General features: G+C 45.0%; 1 long non-coding RNA gene across 4 annotated transcripts; it reads right to left on the minus strand.

Annotated features, from left to right (window-relative positions):
- Positions 1 to 7512: 7512 nt before the first annotated feature.
- Positions 7513 to 11173, minus strand: LOC143669038 (uncharacterized). Of its 4 annotated transcripts, none has more exons than XR_013168666.1 (4): positions 10098 to 11173; positions 9859 to 9980; positions 8660 to 9768; positions 7513 to 8535 (listed from the first exon to the last, which is right to left on the minus strand). It is a non-coding gene; the product is annotated as an uncharacterized LOC143669038 (long non-coding RNA). The 4 variants fall into 4 exon arrangements; XR_013168664.1 differs by having other exon boundaries at positions 8660 to 8802; positions 9443 to 9980; XR_013168665.1 differs by having other exon boundaries at positions 7513 to 8583; positions 8684 to 9980.
- Positions 11174 to 11587: the final 414 nt, after the last annotated feature.

Raw genomic sequence — 11587 nt, forward strand, 5'->3', positions numbered from 1 at the left:
ATATGATGCAGCAATCCCATTGCTAGGTGTCTATTCAGGGGACATGAGAGCACGGGCACAAATGGACATTTGCCCACCATGGTTATAGCAGCATTATTAACAATTGCCAAGAGATGGAAGCAGCCCAAATGTCCTTTAACAGATGAGTGGCTAAACAAGCTGTGGTATATACATATGATGGAATATTATGCAGCCATAAGACAGAATAAAGTCATGAAGCATGTAACAACATAGATGGACTTTGAAGACAATATGCTGAGTAAAATTAGCCAGAAACAGAAGAACAAGTATTGCATGGTCTCATTGATATGAACTAACATTAATGAGTGAATTTGGAGAATTTAAGTTAAGAACACAGGTTATCAGGTGATAGAAATAGGGTAGAGATTGGGTAATTGGTGCTGAAGGAATGCAGATTGTGCAACAAGACTGATTGTAAAAATTCAGATATGGATAGCACAATACTACCTGATTGTAGCACGATAATGTAAGTACACTGAATGAAGTTGAATGTGAGTAAGGTTGAGGGAGAAGGACTGTGGACATGTATGAAACCTGAAAGTAGGGTAGAGGATAAAGACTGTGATGGTATAATTTAGGAATGCTTAGAGTGAACAACGAAGTGATTAAATGTATAAATTTAAAAATGTTTTTGCAGGAAGAAGAACAAAAGAATGTCAGTATTGCAGGGTGCTGAAAATGGATGGTTTATGGGAAAAAGTACAAACACTTTAAGCTAGGGTCTATGGTCAACAGAAACACTGTAATATGCTTCCACTGAATGTAACAAAGGCAGTATGCCAAAACAAAATGTCAGCAGGCAGGGACATTGGGAAAGGGGTATGGATTCTTTGTGCAAGAAAAGGAAATGTCTTCAGATAGAGTATGGTGGTGAAGGCATGTCTACACACTTAGGCTGGATTGTATGATGTATGAATAAAACTATTTGACAATGGCCAGAGAGAAAATAGTGCTAGAGAAAATGTGGAGAAAGAGATGTACTTCTTCATTGTTGGTAGAGAAATGAGAGGTGCAACCCCATGGAGAGCAGTGTAGTGGTTCCATAGGAGGCTAAGGGTGGGTTTGCCATATGATCCTGCAACCTGGCTGCTCAGTATATGCCTGAAGAAACTGAGTGTGGGGACACAAATGGGCATTTGTGCACTAGTGTTTCTGGTGGCAGTGAGTGTGATCCACAATGAATGGGGGGGCCTAAGGGTACAACGAGTGAGGAATGGAAGGGGAAACTATGGTGTATACATACAATGGACTACTGAGCCACTGCAAGGGGGAATGAAGTTGTGAGGCATGCAACTAGATGAATGAACCTTAAGAACTGTATATTGAATGAAATGTCAGGAACAAAAAGACAAATATTACCACACCTCAATTATATGGACTAACTAGAGTATAAAAACTCAGTGAACTAAGGTCAAGAGCATGGGTTATTAGGTTGGGACTTATTGTAAGGGTCCTAGATTGTAAGCTCATAAAGTAGTCACAAATATTTAGGAGGTGTAACTGCTAATTCTAAATTCTGAGATACTGAGCTGTTTGTATATAACAAACAGCTGATCTTTCCCAGAAACTTCAGGTATTTATGTGATACCTGTGGCTCAGAGTCAGAGCTCTTAAGCTATGAAAGTCAGCAGTACCCCATACAGGAATGTTTTAAAAAGTTGAAAAAGTGATCAGACATCAAGTAGAGATATAAATGAAGCTGATATGGATAGGACTAAGACATATCAGAAGATCGGGTAAAAGATGATATTGTCCGTATTTTAAAACCTCGGCTTCTGTGTGAGATCAAAGGGAGAGATGTTTATTTAGTGCAAAATTTATATTTTGGGTAGTGCATTTCCTAATTTAACTTGTATGGTCAGTTTAGTTGAACAGCATAAGTACAGGGAATCTTGAATAGGGCATGAGATTTTATTGGTCTGTCCAGATTAGTGTGATGCCCCGATAAATCCCAGAATGCTTTGGACAGTGATTAAAGACATATTTGCAGGGTCCGCATTTGGAGAATCTCAGATACTCTCTCAAGCAGTGGGGACAAACAAATCAATAGGCTGAGCCCCCAATTTTGGGGTTCACCTCTACGAAACTTATTCCTGCAAAGGATGGGCTAAGCCAACTTAAAATTAGGCCTAAGAGGCACCCCCAGAGAACCTCTTTTTTGCTCAGATGTGGCCTCTCTTTCTCTAATATGACACTGCAAGGGAACCCACTGCCCTCCCCTGCTACATGGGACATGACTCCCAGGGATGTGAATCTCCCTGGCAACATGGAATAAAAATCCCAGAATGAGCTGGGACCTGGCATCAAGGGATTGAGAAAATCTTCTTGACCAAGAGGGGTAAGAGAGAAATGAGAAAAAATAAAGTGTCAGTGGCTGAGAGTTTTCAAATAAAGTTGTGAGATTATCCTGAAGATTATTCTTACACATTATATAGATATCCCTTTTCAGTTTGTGGTATATTTGAGTGGCTAAAGGAAAGTACTTGAAAATGTAAGCTAAACTCCATTAGCCTTGTTTCTTGAACATGATTGTATGGAGATATAATGTTTACAAAGCGACTGTGTGTTTATGAAAACCTTGTGTCTGATGTTCCCTTTTTCTAGGGTATGGACAGATGAGTAAAGAATATGGATAAAAATAAACAAATAATAGGGGGAACAAAGGTTAAAATATATTGGGTAGATGGAAATACTAGTGGTCCATGAGAAGGAGGGGTAAGCCGTATGGTATGCATGAGTGTTTTCTGTTTTCTTTTTAATTTCTTTTTCTAGAGTGATGCAAATGCTCTAAAAAAAGATCATGGTGATGGATATACAACTATGTGATGATATTGTGAGCCATCGATTGTATACCATGTATGTAATGTTTGTATGTTAAGAATGTTTGTGTTTGTATGTTGTTTTGCTAATAAAAATATTAAAAAAAATAAATTAATACCACCTCCAAAACCTCTGCTGTGTTAAACTTAGAGCTACCTTCTGCTGAATCTCAGTGTCTGAAGTCGTGATTCCAGTGAATGAAAGCAGGTGATGACCTGTTCATTTAATAACAGTGGCTACAAATAGACCATTATGGGGTCTTGTGGGAGAACCAGAGAAGTAAAAGACTCAGAAAAGTAAATATAGCAAGACAAGGAATTTATGGATAAAAGTGAGGTGCAGGTTGACTTAAGAAAGTTTGTTTTTGAATGATGATGCAATAAGATTACAGCTGTTTTAAGAAATCCATGCTAGATTTTAAAACAATTTAAATTAATATTTAATGAAAAAGAGCAGTTTCATTAAGCCTCTTTTTAAGCACCCCCTGTGTCTCTCTGCAGTATTTGTTTTTCTATTTAATACCCCACAAGTGCCTGGTCATGTGTCAAGCATATGCCAGAGTCAGATTTGGCTCTGCCTTTTAAAAATAGAGGTGATAAATGGATGTCCCACATATATCTTTTGTGGACATTTGTGCCTTGTAGCTTGTTTTGTTTCTAATTTTACCTCCTAAATATTGTTCATTTGTGCCCTCTTCTCTCTGGTCCTCATTGTCTGCAGCCTGAGCCACTGAAGTAGCCACCTCACTCATGTCTTCACCTCAAGTTCTACTCAACTCCGTTACCCTCAAAGCCTCCACAGAACTATTTGAAGACCGAATTTGAAAACGTCACTCCATACTTCATGCCACTACCATGACTGATTGCAGCATGCCCCAAAGTATATCCCTCGAAAATAAATATTCCTGGGCAGGTCAGAGATCAGGGATGACATTGGGGGTGAGAATCAGGGAAGGAGTCCAGAGAAATATGTTTGGGAAACACGTTATATTACAATCTTAAAGATTCACGGTGTACATTTGTAAATTAAATTCCCTGAAAAGTGGTTTGGTTAAGAAACAGGTTTAACTTTCTTTTACCCAGTGTTTTCTGAATCTTTTTTAACATGGAATTTTTTATGCTTACTGCCTGTTATAGCCATCAAAATATACATTATGGAAAATACTGTTCTCAAATCAAGTCCAAGCCCCTTAGCACAACATATAAATAGGGTGCCCCCATATGTCCAGTTTGCTTAGGGTATCTCAGCTTATGCTTGCCACAGCCTCCTGTCTGCTGAGCACCCCCTTCCATTCTCAAAAGTATCTAATTTGGATGATACATTATAAGGTCACCTCGTATATGAGGAACTGATCTTGCTTTTTCCTGCATCAAAATTTGTGTTTTAGGATATGCTGGCTTGGCCTTCCCCACCTCTGTCTGCTCCCACCCACCAGCTCCCCAACCACCCACCACGCTCTTTGCTCATGTAGTCCCAATGAACCAGAATGCAGCCTTTCTTCCTCCCTATTTGAAAAATAAACTCTTGGGTGGGCCATGGTGGCTCGGTGGCATAATTCTTGCCTGCCATGCCAGAGACCTGGGTTCAATTCCCAATGCCTGCCCATGTAAATAAATAAATAAATAAACTTTTAATTTTGAAATAATTTCAGGCTTATGGAAGAGCTGCAAAGGTAGTGTAGAGATTTCACATATACATCTCATCCAAGATCCCCTGATGTTCTTATCTTACATAACCATGGTACAGTTACCCAAATTAAGAAATTCACATTGGTCCAATCTGCGAACTGACTTTATTCGGCTTTCATCAGTCTTTCCATTAATTTTCTTTTTTGTTCCAGGAACCAACACAGGATACCGTGTTGTATTTATACATCATGTTTCCTTTATCTCCTCTGATCTGTGAGTTTCACAATCTTTCCTTGTCTGTTTGACTCTTCTGAAGAGCTGCAGTCAGGTATTTTATAGATCATCCCTCAATTTTGGTGTGTCTGGTGTTTTCACTTGATTAGACTGGAGTTATGTATTTTAGGAAAAATACCACTAAAGTGAAATGTTCTCATTGTATCATTTCAGGGGGCGTGTGATCATTTGGTTAAGGTGGGGTCTGCCAGGCTTCTCCCATAAGAAGCTATAATTTTTCCCTTTCCACTTCATATTAATTAGATGAGAATTACCAAGTCCACGTGTCTTCCTTAGTGAAGTTCTGTTCAGATCTTTCACCCTTTGTTTTTCTTCATTGAATTTTAAGTCCTTTATATATTCTGATGTTTTATCAAAAATGTGATTTGCAAATGTTTTTTTTCAGTTTGTAGCTTGTCTTCATTCTCAAAACAGTTTCTTTCAAAGAACAAAAGATTTTAATTTTTGACAATTCCAATATACCAAATCTTTCTCTTATGGGACATGCTTTTGGTGCAAATCTGGAAACTCATCACCAAACCCCGTTAGTCAGATTTTCTCCAATATATTCTTTGAAATGTTTTAATACTTTAACATTTTACATTAGGTCTACAATCCATTTTAACTTAATTTTGGTATAATGTGTGAGTTGTGTTTCTAGGTTCTCCTTTCTTTCTTTTTTTGCATATGGCTGTTTGAGCATTCCAGCACTATTTATTAGAAAAACTGTCGCTTCTACATTAAATTGCCCTTGTGTTCTTGTCAAATGCATTTTTCCCCATCTGCTGGCATTACTTATTTAGTCTGTTAATATTGTGAATGACATTAATTGATTTTCAAATATTGAACCAAATATTCAGATGAATCCCACCTGGTTGTGATTTATTATCCTTTTTATATCTATCATTGGATATGATTTGCTAATATTTTGTTGAGAATTCTTATACTCCTAGAGGCTAAGAGAATGCATTTTTTTCCTTCCTAGTAATGTTTTTGTTTGGTTTCAGCATTAGGATAATGCAACCTCATAAAATGAGTAGGGATATTGTTTTAGTTTGCAAGCTGCAGGAATGCGATATACCAGAAATGGAATGGCTTTTTAAAAAGGAAACTTATGAAGTTGCACGTTTACAGTTCTAAAGCCATGTAAATGTCCAAATTAAAGCAAGGCTATAGAAATGTCCAATCTAAGGCATCCAGGGAAAGATATCTTGCTTCAGAAAGGCCGATGATGTTCAAGGTTTCTCTCTCAATTGGAAAGGCACATGGCGAACACTGCAACATCTGCTAACTTTCTCTCCAGGCTTCTTGCTTCATGAAGCTCTCCCAGGGACATTTTTCTTCTTTATCTCCAAAGGTCTCTGGCTGCATAGGCTGTGTAGCTTTTTCCAAAATGGTTCCCTCTTAAAGGGCTCCAGTAAGCAACCCCACCTTGAATATGTGGAGACACATCTCTAAGAACCCATCTAATCAAAAGTTACCACCCACAATGGGATGGGTCATATCTCCATGCGAACAATCAAAAAGCTCCTACCTAGCAATATTGAATGAGGATTAAAGGACGTGGCTCTTCTGGGGTCCAAAAGAGATTCAAATTGGCACAGATGTGTTGTCTCTTGTATTTTCTGGAAAAGCTGTTGTAGAATTGGTATCATTTCCCCTTTAAATATTTGGTAGAATTCACCAGTAAAAGCATATAGGCCCAGAGCTTTCTTTTTTTGAAGGTTAAAAAACTATACATTCACTTTCTTCAATAGATATAGGACTACTGAGATTATCTATTTCTTCTTCTTGAGTTTTGGCGTTTTGTTATTTTTATTTTTCAAGAGGCAGATCCATTTCTTCTAGGTTGCCAAATTTGCATATATAAAGCTGTTTGTAATTGTGATAGATGTGGGCCAGTGGCATATGGCATTCCTAACCACCTCTGATGGGGGAAGAGGGCCTGAGTGGGGCATCACCTAGAACCTACCATCATATTTTGTGTTAGGATATGGGCCGGCAGCATATGGCACTCCTAACCACCCCTGATGCGAAAAGAGGGCCTGAGCATGGCATCACCTGGAACCCACCAATGTCCTTAGCCTGGGTCGTTACTCTCAGGGCCCTGAGAGGGGCCTAGGACTCTCAGGCACTGACTGCCATGGATGTGCACAGTGCAAGGCCATGAGCACCTGCTGGGTTCTAGGCCTAAGCTCTGCCCACGCTGGACCCAAGGCCCGTCATCACCTCCTCCCCAAAGCAGCTTGGCTCCCAGAGTCTGCCCCATACCAGACCGCTGGGGGCCCTGATTCACTGTTGGATTCAGACTGGGTGCAGATGTTCTGAACACAGTGGGCGGGGAGGTCCTTGGACCTACTCAGGCCTACCCCTGTCTCCACTTCAGCCTCTGCCAGGACCAAGTCTTGCCTTAGGTTCCTCCAAGGCCCGTGCCCACATCCCCCTGGAAGTGCCCATCAGGGCAACCTGCAGGCGTGAGGGGCAGGCTCTGGGATGCGCATGCGTGTGGTTCTCTGTGGGACTTCCGATACCCCAATGGCTCTGCTCATGGGAACCATCAGGCAGGATCCCCTGAATCCCACCGTCCCCTGCTGTGTGCTCACAATGTTACTTAGGGCTTGCAGTCACCCCAATTTTGCCAGGCAAGGCCAGCTCTATTGAAAATGGAGAGCTTGGAGACGTGGGAACAACAAATTATTTTTATTTTGACCCCACCCCTGCTGCCAAGGTTACCAGATGCCCCCGCCCCTCCCCAGAGAGCCTGGATAGTCAGATGGTCAGGTCAGAGTGATCTAGAAGCCAGTAGCCTCCCTTGAGTCTGGGCAGACGAGAAGACCAGGAAGCTCTTTCTCTTCGACCCATCCCTCCTCCTTCCTGACAAGATCCCAGAAACCAAGGTCTGCTGGGTCCAGGGGCTCTCACTGGTAAATGAGTGAGCTGGAGGGAACAAGAGAGGAGGGTTCAACTGCCAAGCTAAGTGAGTGTTGGGGACAGTGACTGCCATTAGGGTACACAGTGGCTTCCCCCACTTAATGTATGAGCAGGCAGCATCAGCACCAAGGTCCCAGCCTGGAAGGTGGGACTTTGGCACTCTGCTCTCACTGCTTCTGTTATTCCTTCTGGTCTTCAGAGGCCTCCTTCTGTGCTGAATGCTCCTAAGGCCAGGCAGATCTCCAAAAGCCCACACTCTTCAGATGACTTCATGTCCCCTGTTCCAACACCCCAAAACTCTCATGTGGTTGTGTCCAAGACCCCGCTTTAATTTGAGGAAACTGGCTCTAGCAGTGACCATATTGGCTTGAATGAACAGGGCTATTCAAAGACCATTTGTGGTTTGCATTGAGGTCATCTGACTCCAAATGCTGTGCCCTGCCCCAGGGCCCATAAAAGTGGCCTCTGACCTCAGCCTTAGAGGGTGGGTGGGTGACAAGGAGGACCTATGCAGCAAGGGGGCTTTGAGGGTGGGCAGGGCTGTGGTATACTCCGCTGGAGAATAAAATATGCATGAAGCTGGATGGGGGTCCGCAGAGCAGGCTGGAGACGGCGTCTGTTCCAGGCCACTCATGGCTGTGAATACTGGAAAAAGGACTTGGGGCCACTGCAGATTGGAGGTGAGCAGGGGACACAACCCAGGTTGTCTCCTGAGAGCCTTCATGCCCCAGAGCTGGAGGGAACTTAGCGGGCACCTGGTCACCTCCAGCCAATCATGGACCCCTGTGCATCAGCCAGATATGAGGAGGTCTTCCTAGTTCTCCTTTGTATAGTGGGTGCTATGGCGGCCACCTGCTTCATCCTGGGGGAAAAGGGGTAGCATTCTGACTGGAGGCCCGGACCTGGATACCTGTAAATGTAATTGTCCAGGAGGGGTAATTAACCAGAGAGGACTGAATAGGACAGCAAGGGGAAGCCTCACCCACCTGGCTCTCAGGATGCTCTTCTACCTGGTGCTGCTTAGTCACATCCAGGATAATAAACAGGCTGCCGTTGCCCCCTGCTGTCTGGACAGGGGCAGTAAGGAGTTGTGGCTGCAGTCCCATGAGAAGGAGCACCTGTGGGTGGACTAAAGCGCAATGGACAAGGTAGAGAGAGACCCAGGGGGAAGAGGTGCAACTAGAAGCTGAGCTGAGCCCTCAAGTCCTCAGGGATTACAGGGAGGGCAACTCCCTGAACTGTGGGGGACAGCTAGAGCAGCAGAAGCCAAAGACCTCGTGTCCAGGTCCATGGGGTTTATAGAAGCTTCTAGAAGGGCCTACTGGTGATTGCAGTAGCATACAGTAAATGGTAGTCCCAGGAATGGATGGATCAACGAAGAGCTGTCATGGAGAAGGGACAAAGTCACCTTTTCCTGGCCTCAGGGCACTCTGGGACAAGGCTCACGTTGATCTCTTCCCCAATGGAGCTGGAGGAGTCAGTCCTGTGAATGCTGAGCTTGTTGGCTATGTCCCTGACAAGCTGCACCTGAGCACATCAGGGGTGTGACAGCTGGTCCGGGTACTTGATGATGAGTTAGGGGCCTGGCGGATGGGTGGAAGTCTTTCACTGGGGAGAGGGGTGCTCTCCCAGAATATAGCTAAGCCTCCTTGAGCTACAACTACAGTTTGTTTATGGGACACCCAGCTAAAGATCATGCTCCAGCTGTCTGAGAGATCATTCAACATCACCCCATTTCCCCTGAGACCCAGAGATGAGGCAACTTGCACTTGTCACAGGCTGGACAGGAGTGGAGTGAAAAGCCCAGCACAGGATGTCAAACTTCCAGAGACTATGTGGAACCCTGGGCTTCACTGGGCCCCCAAGCAACCAACTCCTTCCGACTGCAGGCCAGGATCCCCACTTGCATTTTATCCTGACCTTGTTCTTCCAGGTCTTGAAGGTGTTGTTGGCTGATGGAAGGAGAGAATCCAGCTCCCAAGAAAAGGGGTTGCTGCATGACAACGGACCCGGGGAGCCTCATTCCAGGTCTCCTTCCAGTGTCAATCCAATAGTTGGAGTCCAGATGCCCCAGTGTCCCCAGACAAGTCTGATGCTAAATAAGAAGCCATAGCATGGGCTCTCTGGCCACAGCCACCAGGGAGAGGGTAGCTCTCCTGCTATCACCCAATTCCTGTGGCCTTACCTTCCCACCTTGCTGAGCCCCTCCTAGGACCTGGACCAAGCTTCAAATTGCTCCTCTGGCACAATGCTGAGATTTCTGCAGGTTGATGGGAACAGGTTGTTCTGTGCCACGATTTTGTGTTCCTGGCATGGAGACAATGCTGAGGATGACTGGAAGGGGATGCCGGGCAATCTTGAGAGCAGTGTCTGAGCCTGAGATCCTGCCACTGCCTCTCCCCACCTCCAGTCCTGCCCACTCACCTAACCGTTCTCAGAGCTGGGTTCAAACAGCATCTCCTCCAGCAAATAGAACTTGATCCCAACTCCTTCTCCTCACTTTCCCCTGGGACACTCTCCTGTCCAGGAGGAAGGGGTATGGTGCCAGGGAGGGTTCTGCCAAAGTTGGTAGCTGACTTCCCTCCCCTCCCACCGTGAGTGACATTGCCACTCGCCATCTTCCACTCTTCAAAGTGGATCTGTCTCCCCTAAGAAGTGGGCAGTCAGCAGGACCCAGGTCAGGTGACCCTGCAACTGGCAGCATAAGGCCCAGTTAGAAACTGGAGTTTGAGAACTTTGAGTCCTTTCTCCTTCTTCCACAGAAAGCTTGAGAGGGCTCCCATCCTGACCTAGATCTTCATGGGGGAGGTCCGCTTGATGAGAAGAAAATGACAGGAGATCAAAGAATCCACAATAGAAGACACTGGCCTTGTCAGGGCTCTTCAGCACTGCTGGGGAGGGGCAGAAGTGCAGTCAGCTGTGCTCACAGAGCGCCCCAGACCACCTTACACCTAGGTGTCCCCATGAGGGCCGGCCTGTGTCAGAGACGTGGATCCCCCAGTCCAGGTCCGCGACCACCAAAGACTGCTCTGAATGACACCTACCCAAAGGCAAGACAAAAGAACCACTGAAGCCAATGAAACTTGTTACCAAGTGACTCTGACTCCACCCCTAGTATTCCTAGCATAGAGTTGTCAGTGTGCTTCCATCTGCACACCCATTCCCCAGCATAGACGTCTGCACTGATGGGGATCCCCAGGCTGGAAGAAGCCTTCTCGAAGGCAGACATCTCCCCTGAATCCCGCACTCCTCAGGACAAGGCAACTGAAGCCCAGGGTAGGGCAGGCCAAGCCAAGGCCTCCTGAGCAGGGGCCAGGAAGGTCTCCACGCTCTGGGGTCCCTTGAGCAAGCACTGACGTCCTTTCTGATCCTATTTTGCTCGTCTGCTCTGTCCTAGAGCCTGCAGGAAAACAATGCTGGGCCGGGCTCCCTGCTCCTGCCTCGATTGTGTGGCTCCAGCTCTAGGTCCTCATCCTCTCCAGGCCTCCATCGTCCTTTTCTGAAAGTCAGGCTCCCACCTACTCTGCCCACCTCACCATACAGTGCCCGAAGATCAGGGAGGATTTAGAAAACAAGGACCGGGAGTCAGAACTGTTTCCTTGGGCTAATGGCTGAGAAGGTGTGATCAACTCACCAAACAGAAAATAAAGTTCCCTTTACAGTGCAGGGACAGGTCCTGTGCTCTCACATGGAGTGGTTTCCCTTCCCATCCGGGATGAGAAAAAGGCTCAAGGGGCCTGAGTAACTGGTCCTTTGACCCAGACCCTAGGCTGCCTGGCTCCGAGTGACTGTAGTGAATACTGAATTGGCTCCCTGGAGGCTCCAAAGGATCAGGCAATTTTGTATCATAAACACATGGATTTTAATATTTGATATTGGTGTCCACAGCCATCATGATCCTCTGTGGTACACAG

Source organism: Tamandua tetradactyla, chromosome 25 (assembly GCF_023851605.1).
Source record: "Tamandua tetradactyla isolate mTamTet1 chromosome 25, mTamTet1.pri, whole genome shotgun sequence".
Classification (NCBI taxonomy): Eukaryota; Metazoa; Chordata; class Mammalia; order Pilosa; family Myrmecophagidae; genus Tamandua; species Tamandua tetradactyla.